Source organism: Homalodisca vitripennis, chromosome X (assembly GCF_021130785.1).
Source record: "Homalodisca vitripennis isolate AUS2020 chromosome X, UT_GWSS_2.1, whole genome shotgun sequence".
Lineage (NCBI taxonomy): Eukaryota > Metazoa > Arthropoda > Insecta > Hemiptera > Cicadellidae > Homalodisca > Homalodisca vitripennis.
The window spans coordinates 60,489,971-60,506,870 of NC_060215.1; the positions used below are offsets into that span (position 1 = coordinate 60,489,971).

A 16,900-nucleotide genomic window follows, 5' to 3' on the forward strand; every position below is an offset into this window, starting at 1 on the left:
AGTCATGTTATACCATTAAAACGTTTCTGTAACATTTTCACTTTTTATCAAGTTACATAACGATTACTACATGTCGCAGTGAAAATGTGGGAACATGTCCAGAATGAACTCCTTTGTAATTAGGTAGCGTAACTATGTATGATGTACAATTAATTCTATATAAGTAATTTAATAAAGTACTTCGTTAGGGCAAGTTAGATGGGCTGTTCGAAAATCGACCTTATTGGTACTGATCAAACGATGCCTAGTGGCCAAGCTTGAGATTCGAGAAACTCACCAAATCATTTCTGAGTGCAAAAGTTTATGTTTTTTAAAGCAAAATCAACATTACAAGCAATGTAAGAGTAAAGCCAGTACAGTACGAGGTAGGCAGTACTATTACAGTACTCCGGATCGGGCATTATTTGAACCTACAACTGTCTCTATTTCAGTCCGACGCCTTTGACTGTAGTACTTTCAAGTTATTTAGAAGAGCTAAAATCTAAAACGTAAAATATGTATTCTTCCAGAAGTATACAAATTTAAATCAAATAAATGTTGAATCTTCTTGTTTCAAGTTCAATTATGTTATGCACGCGGACCGGTACTATTGAGTCGATTTCCACCACGAGTAACCCAGCAAAATAACTAGACAATTACAAAACTCATTGTGCGACAGATGTAGAAGTAACAATGCATTCAGCACGGCAACGGTATTATTCTGTGCAGTGGTTATTGCACCAGTCTTTAGTACAGATATAACAGTTAAAAACAAAGCGTTTAAAAAGACAATTGTTTACTGGTGTATTGAGAATGAAATTAAGAAAACTTATATTATTCCATAATTAAGTGTTTGAACTCACTACGTTTTACATTTTATTAAATATTAATTAATTAATTGCATTTGTAATTGCTTTTCCAGCATGAGTAAAGGTAGAAGCTAAAGTAATTTTTAAAGTGTTAATAAAAACTCTTCTTTTCTAATATAGGGACAGAGAGTTTACAAGTTTTCGTGCTATAAATATAAATATTGCTCTAATTGTTTGGTATATTAGTACTAGTATAGTGAAAATAAAACACGAAAGTGTTACTGAAAATCTATGTATGTACGTTACTATGACAGTGTTGAGATTTTACCTATCTTTTTACCTCTAGTACCTAGTATAAAACTCTAATATGTACATTTAAGTTTTTAAATTGATAAGGTTAGACAAAATGTAATATTTGCTTTATGGAGCAATATAAACTACCGCATATATGCCAGTAGAAGTTATAAAGTTCATAACTCGAGATAAATAAATGAGGAGTTTTAAAATGAAAGAGATTTGAAATTTAATATATGAAACAATAGCAACTAAGCAACTATAACAATTATTATTATCAAGATAAAACTAGTGTAACAGTGTAGGATAAAGTGTTATAGTAAAAAATAATTAGTGATAAATATAATAGCATATACGATTAATAAAATTAACCATAAGAATAACAGCGAATGTGAATAAGAAAGTAAGTATATAATGGACAATAAATGACAATATAATTTTTAATCAATGGATCCAAATTACATTTTGCAGTTGAAATAGAAAATTAGCATAACACATTTTAAAGAATTACAATAATTGATAAGAAAACAACTTTGAAATAAACAGTTTTATAAAAATAGCCTATAGTCATTGAATTCATGGACATTAATTCTAGTCATAAACCGACAATATTATGACGATTAAAGCTATAATTTCTTAATATTATTACAAGCCTTTCCTATGGATAGTATGTACTAAAATTTATGTGTTATGGAAGCCTAATTTTGTATAAACTGATCTAAAAATTTGTTTGATAACTCATAGAGATTTATACATTTGCCACAAATGATCATATATATATATATATATATATATATATATATATATATATTGATATCTGTTGATATCAATAAAATTATGGCATTATGTGTTTCTAAGTCAATGAAAAAGGATAGAGGTAATGATATGCAATTTCCACGAACAAATCACCATATATACGGACGCTATGATTGAAGTTTCAGGTATTGTGTACGAGTCGTTTGACAAAAATCCTAGAGGTCAAACAGCAAAGCGTTGAAGTAATAAATTACAATTACACTGGCACGAGGTATCTTAGGGTCATAATTATATAGTTTTTTTTATAATTATTTATCGAAGTCTTTTATAATTATCATATAATTATTTCGAAGTCTTATGAACACGTAACATGTGTAAATAGTACCAAGAAAAAGTTTTCATATTACACTGCAAACTAAAAACACAGAAGATTTCAAACATTGCTTTTTCAATGTAATTTTTTCCCAGCCAGTTGTGTTATTATTTTAACAGTTATATACCATAAATGCATAGGATAGGGTAGTTTTAGTTAAATAGCACATGACACAAACTACAAGTTCAGGAAATAAGTAGTTTAGTTAAGAAATTGTAACAACAAATCGTGTAGAGCAAGATTTTTATGTAATACTCTCAGTGTACCTTTTCATATCTGAATTTCTATTACAACCAGTTCATGTTATAATCGTTTAGTATTTATGCGTGCTAATGTAGGCTAAGTTAATTGAACGGCTCACGTTAATAGGCAATGCAATCTACAAGTTCAGTGAATACGCTGCTTTGATAGCGCCCAATATTAACAAAGCACTTTATGCAATAACATTGGATGAAATAAAGCCTCTTTAAAGTTTATGTAGATAAATAGTAGAAAATAAAGTACACAATACAGTTATAATGTGACTTATACGCCGGGCTTAAGATGTGAAATAATATAGTAGTTTTTATAATATGTCATAAATTTAAATTAATGACAATAACAGTATCAATAACAAGGAATAATAATTTGCAAGCAGTTATTATGTTCTGTAAAAGTTATTATTATAGTAATAAATAATGTGAAACAAGTTTAGACATTTTTATAAACAGTTTTAACCAGTTTTATATTTAATTCATCATATAATTAAATTCGAATATCTCTTATTCTGGATTGTATAGAACTCGAAGCTTGCATACCTCAAGATTCGACTAAGTCCCTATTTATTTCCTATACCTGGTAAAATTATACAGCGTCTTAAGAGTATATCACAGTCGGATAACTGAACTTCCTTAGGTTTCGGCGCGTAACAATTACTTGCCAAGCATCGCCAGAACGGCGGGCATTACCTTTTGGTGGAGCTGAATTTAACGGCTGTTTTTCGATACCACGTGGAAAGCTCTTCTGGATTCAGCGGAATGCATTTGTTTTTATACTACAACTAATCTAACGTAAGAACTGACAACTCGTAACTCAAAATTATAAATGAATAAGAGATAATCTACTTCAAAAGCATCATTTCAGTGTTTTCATAAATTGTATTGATGTTTAATTAATACTTTGAAATAAAGTACATTGTAATATGATCTTTAAAAATATATGCGCATTGCAAAGGTTAGTTTAATTAAAAGGTAACGATTCAAACCTTTCATATTTAGAGAAATACTTAATATTATAATGTAATTTAATTAGCAAAGCACCCGTATTTCATTCTTATAGAGTTAGAGTGGTTTTCATATTTCCTTTTTACTTGAGATTAATTTGAAGTGAACACATCACTAAGTGCCTTATTATATGTTCCCAAGTTAAAAAAATATTGATATTCGAGAATAATATTTCAAAACCATCATGGAGGTTTTTGTAAATTTAACTTAGTTAACCTGACTTTGATCTAAATGGAACATCTTACATTTAATCAGTTGTTAATTCTGAGTTTCTAAAAGTTTAGAAATGTTATTTAGTATTTTGCGGCCCGTTATATCTTTTTACCCTCACCTATATCTTCTGAATTTCCTACATTAAGGTTTGTGCGCTTTATAACCTTTTTACTCATATCGTTTTTATTTTCTCTATCTTTTATGTTTGTATTTGTTATGTTAGCTCAGAGGTTAGTAAAATGCAGTTTTTATTATTGAATTATGAATTATTGTACTAACAGTTACACAACAAGATTTACCAAGAAAATATTATTTCAGTGTATATCAAAGAAGGCATATTAAAGATTTTAGTTTGTAATCTTACGCCGTGTCTGAGATTGTTATAGAAGTTGTGTGAATCTGTATTTAGTTTACAAGTGGCCCAAATCGTATAAAAAAAAATTAAATCATCCTATATTAGTGCTAACATTATATTAGGATGAAATTTAAAATTATATTAAAGTATTTGTCGTATACTAGCCCTATTTCTCATTTCAATTTTAACACGCTACAGGATTTCTGTACATTCAATCGTTTACTTGATCCTTCTACAAAAATGATACTCCTGATATGCTACGTCTACCCAGCTCTCGTGTGTCTACACGGTGCAAAAGGTACACAATCTATAATTCATAATGAAATTACATAATTCAATAAACAAGCCATGCCGTGAATATACAGACCTACACACAAGCATGACTCCTTTACACAGTGAATACCAGAATTAGGCACCGTTATACGTGGAGAATATTGAAGTTCCTTCGCTTACTAACGTCTACAGACTTATAACGTGTGGTTGTAAGTAAGACAATCACATTTACAGGATAGAAAGACAGACACCCCGGAAATGTTAGCGGTTAATTGTCAGAATAATGAATGTCCACTAGGAAAGGGCTGCAGCCCAGATCTTCCCCAGTCTCACGTAATTGCTTGTGGCGCCTCCCCCTTCCTACCACCCGCGTACGAACCCACCCCGCGTCACCCGTCCTTTCCTTTAATGGATCCAAAACCGACTCGAAGTGTTCCTTTTAAGCTCTACCTGGTAATTTTAACTATGTATGGAGGTGGTTTACATCATCTCACAATTATCACATGCGGATACAGTTCGTATACTGTAGAATTGCGCATTGGGAATATATTTCATTTCTTATGGAATACTTTCATTTTGTATCTCGTAACCCAAACAAAGTATACCTGAATTCCATTGCTGTCTAAACATTTAGTGGTGAACACATTCTCTAAAATTGGATTTATATAGCCGAAATTATATGTGGAGTAGTATATTGTGCTAGTTTGGATAAACTTTCAGTCTTTTTCAGGTTAACCAAAACAACTCTCAGTACACAATACATTAAAAACATACGTATGAATATAAATATAATTTTTAATGTCAACATAAAAATACTTTAAGAGGTAGAATTCCAGCCAGAATTTAAGAACGACAGGTATCAACCTTACCGTATCGCATATAATCATAGGTTTTCGTAACATTCTAAAATTCTGACGAAAACGACGGCAAGTATGAGGATTGTAATTATTTCATAATTGGTAGTGAAAAATGAAACAGTTTTAAAAACTGTAAAGAAAAGATCTGGAAATAGGTCAATAAATTAGGTTTATAGGTACCTAAGAAGAGTTCCATTTTAATAATTTTAGGTTTAAGTTAATAACTTACCTATATTTCATCCCAGCTCTGTTACTTTTATATGGTATACAAATGAGTAACTATACGCGTTAGTAAAAATGAGCTATACACCTTGGATTGAAGTTCATACCATTAGGAAGAGTAACTAAGGAACAATCTCGGTTTCAAACGCGAGTTTTAATTAAACATGCACCGGTTTTCTAAGTTTAATTTGAACATGTAGTGTTAAATTTTAGTGATTGCGTAAGCTAGACTCGTTCGTCAAGGCTTTATTTTATCTGGTGGCTCAATTAAAAATATTTAAAACAAAATCCTTAGATTTTCAAGATGTCCTTAGATTTTGATCCCTATATTTAAAATTCACTCCTATCTGATACTATTCATATAAATGTTTTTCTTTAAGTGTACAAGAACATTTACTACAAAGATCGGCCTGAGTGATCATCGTTGGAGAACGCACTTAGATGAGTGAACTAAGAGAGTCGTGTTGTGAATTATCAAAACTGGTGCGGATTCAGGACATTAGGTAATGTCGGAAGATGTAATGGCCGCACAGGAATGTTTTCGGTTTTTACATCGGCATATTATCTAAACATTTATCTGGCCATTCTTTTGAGTGACACATGACTCTGTAAACATCACTGGTTAAAGCAGACGGGCCGGATCTGAAAGTAGTAGAACTCCTCTACTCTTTGCGATGGTCTTAATCTAACTTTGGCGCATCCTACATATGTCCCGAATTCATGTATTCTTCACCCACCGCATCTCAGTGCAGGATCATTTAACATGGATCCTTACTCTGCTCGGATTATTTTTTACCGTTAGTTTGAGGCATAAGTGATTATCAAAAATGGTTTTTCCGAAAATTAAATAGGAATTTCTTGGATAATCTGGCGGTGGGGGAACTTCCAGCTAAGTGAAGTACACATCGCAACACCCATTTTCATTGGAGAGATCTATATCTTGACTTGCTTAATAAAGAAGTATCCCTTGAAGCCTTAATAGCGTTAAGAACTTCACTTTCCGCTTTACTTTCTCGTCGTTATCACATACTTTGTCCCTCTGTAAAGGAGCAAAGAAACCTCCAAGTAGCGGGATCGCTCTCTTTGTAATTCGGCTCAGCGAAGGCTCCGAAATCCTAAAATATGGTTCTTAATAGTTTTACATTATAATGCGTGACGGTAGGTACGATTTCATTATCAATTCTGGTATATTCATTTCTGGTTTGATGCTTGCCAGATTACAGATATAAACTGGGATCTGAGTTCCCTTGCAAGACAGTGCGAACAACTATTGCAAAAACTGAAGAATTTGTGTGAAAAGTCGTAAGCTAGAGAATTTTACATTCTATGAACAGATTTTACCGTGTCCTCAGACTGGGCGGACCCTCTTCCCTTGGCATCCCGGGTTAGGACTATGTTACATATTATTGATCTAGGAGTTCGACTACAGACGATCAGTGAGCAGTGGAATTGCGAGAATAAATTTGCAGGATCAGGTAATCCGAATGTCTTCATTTATTATTTATGTTTGAACGATTATTCAGATAACAGTTGTAGATAATAGGTAAAGATCGTAAGGTATCAGACTAGAATCCTAATAAAAAATAACATACTTTGTTAAATCCACGTCACATATCAGACGAAATAGAAGCCTCACTTGGTTTTTCCAAGATCGATAGACAAAAAATAATGAACATTTTATTCCAGTTTTAAAATAAACTTACGATTATTATGAGCCAATTTGTATCGTAGTTATGTTTGAAGTTAATAATTAAGTCAGAAGACCGTACTAATAGACCAAAGACTTATGTTTGGTTGTTACGTTTCGGATAAGAACAAGTTCCCGAGAGTTCGACCAGCGGCAGAACCAAACTGATGACGTTACCTTTATCAGCCCGGCACGCTAATGACTGAGCCAACACAGCAGTTCAAACAAAACAAGAGGGAGAATCGGTACAGAACGAGGTGGGCACTACTGACAACATGTGCTCCGACCACAGGCAGGATTCGAAACTACGTTAACTCAAACCGAAACTCAAAGTCTACGCTTTGAACTATCCGGCAAGCTTATCTTCTCGTTATAATTATAACTCTATTACAACATTTTTAGCTGTAAACGGTCTCTTTAATTGTGAAACGTAACAACCGACGAAGAAGGTTCTACGCGCAGAGAGGGAAAGGGTTACTAAAAATGTTTGGATAGAATTTTATTCTAACAAATAAACACAGGTTTATTGCTATTTTACCATTGCTTTTGTTTCAGTAAGTTTTGAGCCATATGTGCTGTTAAAGTACGAGATCCGAGTAAATAATTTAAATTTATTACACTAGGCGTATAATAATAAAGAAGAGTGGAAATTTTAAATGAGGATGTTAAAATGTCAGTTTCAATAACTTAAATTTCAAAATAAAGGATGAAACATATTTGTGTAAAACTGCATTTCATATTACTTTAAAGAGTATAGGAATAAATGTAAATTTGTTTTCACATAAGATTAAAATAATATAATATACTTTTAAAAATGGTTATTAATGGTGAGAAGTTTAGTTATAATTGTATGGCGCTTATAAATAAAGTAATATAGTACACGATATCGGAATACCCTTGTTTAGTAAAAGTTTAAAATGTGATTAACACTCTGACGGCCAAAACCGACCTCAACGAACAATTAGATTGTGCAGAAAATTTAACTGAGTGCGTACTGTCTACATAGAGGTAACCCAAGTGCAGAAAATATCATCCTGATTTAGAAAAATTCCAAACATAAAATAAGACTTAGGTAAATAAATAAAAGAAATTTTACAGTTCCACGCTCAATTTGTAGTAAATATCGTAAGCCCTTTTGGCGCTAGAAATTACCTGCCAGCATCACCGCACAGATTTCCCTCTTACCAGGAACTGTGGATTTTGGATCTTGTTAAATCAGTGATAACTGGATCATGTTTTCCTGCATTGAAACATGTATTATTAAGGAAATACAGCTCTTGGTAAAGAAGAATGAGCTTTTTGAAAATAAAATATATAATTCCATTTTTTCAAATGACACGTTCATAATACCCTAATAACTCTAATACTTAAGTCTTAATTACGCTTTTAATCATTTACATAATATGTGCACGGAGTAAAACCTATTAATGCAACAAATGGAACAAAGGATAATCGGAGAAAATTCAATTTTAATATGTTTAAAGTTTGTCAAAAATTATTAAAGGCGTTAAAGAGAGTAATATAGAGGTAAACTATTTTTAAATAATCTAACAGTAACTACTTTTAGTAGCTAAGTAGTATACAACGTTTTTTTCTATAAAAGTATTTAGCTATAAAAGTGTGATGGCATTTCTGCGATACTGAAAATTCCTTAATAGGCAATTGATATTAAGAAATGTAATTAGAATTGATTTATGTACAAACTAATAGTTTGTCAATTATAATTATAATTTAAGTTAAATTGAAAGTGTTTATTGGAGTTTTACACTGAAGTGCAATTTTGTGAACCCAATAAGAACTGACGGTGAGTGTGAGAAGCCGTAAAAACGTCTAATACTCCGAGACGAGACAAAACATTTGCATTATTTCAGAACACTACCTAGTCTTCCGGAAACTGATAAAGGAATTTATGTTAAGAAAGGTAAAAATAGTCAGTCGCACAACGTTTGGTAGAGTCGAACGGAGGGTTTGTAAAATGGTTAAAAAGATTAAACGAAAAAGGTTTTATAATTATAATTCTTTTACATTGACACACTTAGTGTCTACCATTAGCCACATAAATAGTTGTTAGCCTATATCAGGGTAAGTTAACAGGAAAAAGAGATCAAATATGGGAGTTTTCAGAATACTTAATACTGTATTAGTGATTAAATTAATTTTAAATGAATAGTAGCCATTTTGATATTCGGATCAAAGAATCTATGACATTAACTATTTAACAGTTATTGACATTATATTGGGGATCTAAAAGTTACGACAAAATCAACTTAGGTTATACAATGAAACGGTAATAACAGTTATTGACACGGATTAGAAGTTAATATCAGAATTCTCTTGACCAGTCAGTGACTAATTTAGCTTATATATAAATACACAATTATACAATCTGAAATCGAGTTGTTGCATTTAGTAAACTATTGTAAAAATTCTTTATGATTTCAAGTAACACATGTTAAAACAATGAAAGGGGGACACAAATACTTTAGAGAAAATGTGGAATACCGATGCGACGTGGTAATCTGGTAAACTTAAACCACATAAACCATAAACCACAGTAACCACAAACAGAACGTTATCCATGCCCCTATCCTCATTCGGTCTTTCATTTCGATCGATACAAATGAAAGCGGTTTGATAAAGCCAGTGATACACTGAAATGATAGTAGGAATTTGACTATGGTTGCTTGTGTTCGTAAAATCGTAACTACTTTTCAAGAACTGAATTCTTCAAGCATCATAGAATCGTTAAACGTAATGTTAAGCAAGCACGTAAACTAATAAAACACAAAACAATAACATGGTGTTAGACTATCCAAAAGTCATATTGACAAGCGAAATATGAATTGGGTATTTGATAACATCCACCATAAATATGATATCTAAATAATGATTTACTGTTATTCCTAAGCTATAATGATCCTGAAGTGATTATTTTAACATTTAGCTTTATAATATAAAATGTTAGCAATAATTATATTGAAATCTCATTACTATTAGGGTGCTAATGAACCACGTGAAAACTATTATTTGATAACAATTGTAAATAAGCAAAAAGTAAAAATTCAAATAGTTTACAATGATAGCACATCTAGGCGTTATACATTAGAGGCAAGGTTTATCTTAAGAAAGGTATATATGTATATATATATATATATATATATATATATATATATATATATATATATATAATTAAGACAAAAAATTATGCACACATTTTAACTACAATTAGAAAATAATGCAAAATTAGATATATTAATATGTTCTTTGCTGAAGCTTAATACAAGTAATTGGGCATAAGTGTTGAAGAAAAACAACCAATTGGATTAAAGAAGACACATATTACTTTGATCCAATTCAACAATTTCTGAATCCTTTAAACTATTCATGACGAGAATACATTTTTTAAGGCCTCAAGCGAATTTTAAATACGAGTATAACATGTTCAATGTAATTTAGTACTTATTCCAAATTTGTACTACTATATTCAAATTATGAACAAAAGGCTTATGAAAATTGTACCTGCACGAATGGCAGGATAAAGGCATTGTTTTTTGGTATCAGATATACGTTTCATATTAATCACAGTTTTGCCATAAGCCCTACAGGCAGGTGGTTTTGTGACCACTTTTGCTTGTAATTTGTAACACAATACGTTACCCGAACTGTAAAATTCATATCTGTACTAAAAATGTTAAAATATTATAATGGCTGGAATAGAAACCATTTAGCTCTGTAATTAGCTGTTTATTCTGCTGCAAGGTGAGCTAAAAACAACCATGGCCCCGCGAACCCAAGCAACAAGCTGGAATTACTGTTATTCGTAAACCACAAAAAGCTTCATTAATTTTTATACTGTGGGGAGGGGAGAATCATGATATGATATTTATATGATCAATAATAAGTACATTTAGCAGAATCTTATTATGCTCATAAATTAAAAGCTGATCGTATGTGAACACGTAAACGGTACTGATTCGTACGTCAGATGGCGAACTCTCTCTTTATCTGCACCGGTGCGCTTTCTTCACGTGGTGATAAAATTAAAGAAAATCAAATTAAAGGTGTGTTGTTTCAGTATTTTGTTAACGAAATATAAATATATAATCGATTGAGCACATTATTTTTCTATGTACAGTGGAAAAAACTTTACATACAAAAAACTTGACAAAAAACTCGGATTATTAACTTTGAATTATGAAATGTTTTAATAGAAAAAAACTTCGTCTATTTGGCAAATAAAAATAGAACGTATTATGTATATCAACAATGAAATTTCTCATGACATTTTTAGTTTTAATTTCGTAACTTAATCCAGAGTATTTAAACTATTATTAGAACATTGGTTGTTGAGTTTAATTAAGTTTTGATATTAATTAAGTTTAAGTTTGTGTGTAAAGTATACAATGATTGATTTACAATAAAATTAATTACTTGATATGGATTTAATCCAGATCATTTGAATTAAAAACCTAATTTTCTAATAATTATTTAAATTCCCTGTTTTATGAAATGTTAAATGAGTTCTTACAGCTACATCTTAACAACGCTGGATTTATCATTTGACTGTTGTGCTCCAATGTCGCTTATTTAAGCTAACAGTGTTTTGTGTGAACGTTGATTGTTGATTAAAATTTTCTTATTGCATTTTAAAATAAAATGTATACTAAGGAGGAATAATTAATTAATTCAAAAATAAACAAAATTACTAGAAACCTTTAAGAAAGAAGTTATTATGTGGTTTGTAACACTTGGAATTAGCGCTAATATAAATGTTAAGTTTTATTTACATTAATTATTACATTAAATCATTTTCTAAACACAAATGTACATGAATATTTTAGCTACCAAATATATAGGTATAAATTGTTATATGAATAGTTTTGAAACTAGTTAAGAGACATTTGCATGATATTTAGATGCGATTACTTTTACCCGATTCCTGTAGTAAAGCCTACTCCATACGTGTTTTTAGAAATAATTGTTAATGATTTACGTACAGAATCTTTAGTGTTGAAGTCCTCGTAAATGACTGGATAAGAACTCATAACTCTTCAGTAATCAATTCAGTTGTTTTCTTGAAAAATAATAACACCGATGCTTTCCTGTAAACTTTTGGATTACGAAACGTTTCCTACAAATCTTTTTTTAATGTTATTTAACTCATTTTCAGGTTTAGAGCAGGTCATTATAACACTCTTCAATTCAATATTGAATTGAAGAGTGTTATAACGTTAATAAAGTTTACTCTTTATTGTTGATCAGTTATACAATTTCTGAGAAATATTAAGATTGAAAAGTTTTACAATCACTTGACTTCCTGGTAATACAACCTGTAGTAAAGGAAATGGAGGTGTTCTTATAAAGATATGAAGTGTAATGTTATGGTTTCATTCAAACTTATCGATAATTTATTTATCTCTAAAGTAGTGGCTGTGTTTGCTTTCCCTTTGAAGAGAAGTGGGTGGTGAAGAATTACTTTCAAGTAAGATTATCTGTGTAACTCTTGCGGTATGAAGCCTTGCCGTAGCTCGGCGAGCGCGGCGCTTTGTCGTTTGTGAACGTGTGATTCTCTTCTAGTACATCTGCTTTTACTTGACCTCTTTCCGCGCAGTTTTTTATACTAGTGGTGTTTATTTAATTAATCCTATTCTTTTTAATGCAAAAAAATTTAAATCTTCTCACTTGAAGTTTTATAACATTTTATAATCTTTACTCTCAACCACTTTGTATCCGCTACTGAAAATAAATAACACGCAGAGAATAAATGAGTTTTAGCTCTGTGATTAAAACCTATCGAGGACTAACAATTATAAAACTCTCATTAATTACGAACTGATTGAATTCATATTTACGAGTATTTCAGAATGGTCCTTCTTACTTCCTAAAAACTTCGATCAGCTTTTCTGATATGAAAAGGCTGAAGATGGGACAGGCGTAGAACCGGATTAGTGGTCTACAGAGTTACCAAGCGCAACTTCGTCCAGCAGTTAAGCTTGCAACTAATAATAACTTGGATAGCCTATCATTGTCTTCCTGTACCACAATCTATTTCAAATTTGTCTGTTTTCCAATAGCATTTCCTGTGTTCGGTTTTGTCCGTTAAAAGGAGAGACTAAATCCCATTTTAGCCGATCTGTCCATCCTTGTGTGGTACTAGCGTGTAGGAGAATGTGTGGTGTTAATGAAATATTACACAAAATATTCAAAAATACTTCTTTGCCCTCCCGCTTTGTTGGTTTTTATAATATACGTAATGTCGTTTCTAAAAGCAGACTATGGCTCAAACTTTCCAGATTCACTATGATATATCGATCCAGGAATTGGCATTAAAAGCTGTTTGACAGTTAAAAAAATACAATACAAATTTATGTTACAATTTTATAAACTTAATAATATTTTTAATCATATATTTTCAGATTTTAATAATAATAATAAATTCAGAATTCGAATAACATTAATTTTAGGACGTTTGTGTACACCTGAATGAGTATATAATTAATTATATTAAGGGTTATTTTATTATTTAAACAAAGAAATGACTTTGAACATTTCAATGGTACAAGGTCTAGGTACTAGCGTTTCGTCCATCATTAAAAAATATCTACAAATCCAGAAAATGAAGGGGAATAATGTATAGACATTTTTTTGCTCTATTGCTCTATTGCTCTATTGTAGAAATTGTAAAAATCAATATGAGACTTGTCAATCAAGTTTTACTTAACTAAATCTAAACTTGCCTGTACTCTAACAACTGTATGAGGTAAAGTTTGAAATATACAAGGTATTAACTAACTCCCTTTACGTGTATTTACGTTTGACAAAAGTTACCTTATTCCCTCCGTGCACCTTTCAGCCTACCCCCGGCCGCATTAAATATTAAGCAAGGAGTTCATACTAATACAGACCTCACCTCCACCCTCACTAGTTACGTGTGTTACCAGCTAGGCTTTACATCAAACTCAGGAAATAATCACTAAAGATAATTTCCTTCATCTTGATTGCTGTACTGTGTCTTTATAGTATCATACTGTACGTAGGCAGTTGCAATAATAACTTACTATACTATACCTACATTAAAATCTGGAGTTCGATTAAATAACACCATTGTGTATTAGAATAAGATATACAATGTTATTATTTCACGGAATCTGACTTAGTTAATCAGTCTTTATGTTGTCAAGAAAAGAGAAAATAACTCATTTACTAGTAGCTTCTACATGCACGGCTAGAGCTTCGTTAAAATTTTGCCGATTAAATTGAAAATCACCGGAATTTTACATTTAATTATTCGTTTGGATGAAAATTATGTCTATTTGTTTTTTGGTCAGTATTAACTTTAAAAGAACATATATTCTTGAAACTATTCAAAGTGTTGTATGTTTTATAATTATAAGAGCCTCCACATACATGTGTTAAGAAATTCATAGTACATACAGTAGAACTTAGAACAAAAACTAAAAAATCAGTTCAAATATTCAAAAATGTAATAAAATATTGCCTGAATCCTCTTAATTTAATTGTTTTAGCAATTTGATAAATGATAAATGTAGTTTACCAGTATAGTTATTAACTAACTGAAGATGGGTCGCTTTAACAAAATAATTCCTTGTGATTTTAAATAATCAAAATCAAATTTAATCTGACACGGATTTACAGAAAGTTTATTTTTATGTTTAGTTTGTTTTATTTATATAGATCTAGTAACTGGTGAAAGAAGTAAGAAAAAGTAAACGTGTTATTCAAGCAAGGTAGATCATATTAGTAAGTTTTAATATTGATTTTGATGCCTTTTGTATAATACATGAAAGATTCATTGTCTTTCTTCTTAGTTAAAATAATTACATAATGTAACGACTTGAATACAACCAATATTATATCGGGGCGCTATTCTATTCGTGTTAATAACTTTCATTTAATTTAAATAGTGATATTTTTATTCATATTTTAATAATTGATTAATTAGTGAAATCTAAGATTTACTATCTTGATAAGTGCAACTTAAGAAAAATATGTAAAGTTTATATTTACAACACTTAAAAATAACAATATAACATAAAATATTATTGTACTTTTGAATTTATTCTATCAGCTTCTAATACATTTATAACCTGGTGCTAGTTCGTAAAAATATTATAAACGTATAATTTTTAGAGAGAAATGTTTTGTAGAGTTCAGTTCATAACATTCATTGTTATTAGAAACTAAACCATTCAACTGCTGAAACTACGACAGTTAATAATATAAAGCCGAGTTTACAGTGAACCGAGAGAGAGTGGATAACAAAGAGTAAACAGTGATCAAAAGATCTGGGAATAATTAAACATATGGTCTATGCCACCTGTAGCAGGCCCATATAAACATCGATCCTTTCACTCTCACACGCACGCTTTCACCCCACGAAATCCGACTTCCTGGAATTTACTACTACACTCACTACTCTTCCCCACAACCGTAGTACAACACCACACCTCATATTGTACTATTTATCTCATTCATTAAAGTGGATATTAATGTTTCTTGTTTAATATAAAATTATTCAAAGTACATCGACACTGACTCTAAATATTAGTAGGTTCTACTTACTACCAGTGGATATCTAACAACAAATATTACGCCTGTACATGCGAAACAACTATTTCGGATGGAATACTAAAGATATTTATTCACAAAATTAAAATGCAATTAAGTCGTTGCATTCAAGGGAAAGGAAAAAAAGCGCGAAGTGCGGGGTGAGCAGTCCACCGAGCAACTGTTGATGCGGGTGGGTGGGCCATCCCAGTGCCCCGGCGCATTGGTGCCAACCTAAACCACGCCACTGCTCGCACCCGCGCTACTATGACATGGGGGTATGTCCCAGGCATCCCACACTTCTTTGCGTGCTAAGGTCCACATTCCCCCTACTACACCACGGAATATATTCCGTGAATGTTATAGCCTACACTATCGCTGCAACGACATTTAGCATATCCTAGGCATCTCACAATTAAAATGAAGCTATGGGACGCATTTCCGCTACTAAAACACGGAATAAATTCCGTGAAAATTATAGGCTACACTATCGCTGCTATGACATGAAGTATATCCCAGGCATCCCAAATTTCACTTGAGCGGTAAGGTCAAATTCCTACATCCACAATACAGAAAATAGCCCCTGAATAATATGGGTACATTATACATATCGCATACATCCCAAACTTATTTTGTGTGCTAATGACTACATTATTACAAATACAATACGGAGGATACCCAGAGAAGGATGTAGGATGTGTTATAGCTAACAAGATATGCAGTATTCGAATCTCATCATACGTGCTATAGGTTAAATTGTCACTATTCTGTACATCTGCTATGAACTGTATATAGCTATTACAGCGTGTATCCCAGGCATGCACTTTTATATCCTAGTGGATACTTGTTGACTACTTTGACATCCTTTGCAATCATGGATGTAAATGGAAATAGACATCCATGATTTTAGTTTTGTTTATTGAATTGGTAATTTTTCAAATAAATATTATAATTCCTATTTATTGAGTTTTTCACTGATACACAAAGTCGTGGTGTTTTTATTTCTTAAGAATGAAATATACATTAAAAAAGCTCTTATATGAATATTGAACACCATTTATAAACAATACTCGTGCTTTTCTGTCTTACATCTTTATTATTAATTCAATATATGATATGTCATTATTGTAATTGTGTTTGTCTAATCTAAATTTAATAAACTTCACTAAAACAACCCCCAACACGCCAAAAATACCGCTTCAAGATATTTTCCAAGATCCCAACTATTTTTATCCAATGGAATTAATTGGCC

At 31.4% G+C, this 16,900-nt stretch overlaps 1 protein-coding gene across 2 annotated transcripts in view; it reads right to left on the reverse strand.

Moving 5' to 3' along the window:
• The window catches only part of LOC124369056 (synaptotagmin-7), a 250,142-nt gene extending 234,301 nt beyond the window's left edge, over positions 1 to 15,841 (reverse strand). The window contains exon 1 of one of the 2 annotated variants that reach the window (XM_046826756.1): positions 15,664 to 15,841. The gene's annotated coding sequence lies outside the window, so the exon portion shown is untranslated. The remainder of the gene's footprint in view (positions 1 to 15,663) is intronic. The other variant, XM_046826757.1, reaches the window with a different exon arrangement.
• Between the last annotated feature and the right edge of the window lie 1,059 nt (positions 15,842 to 16,900).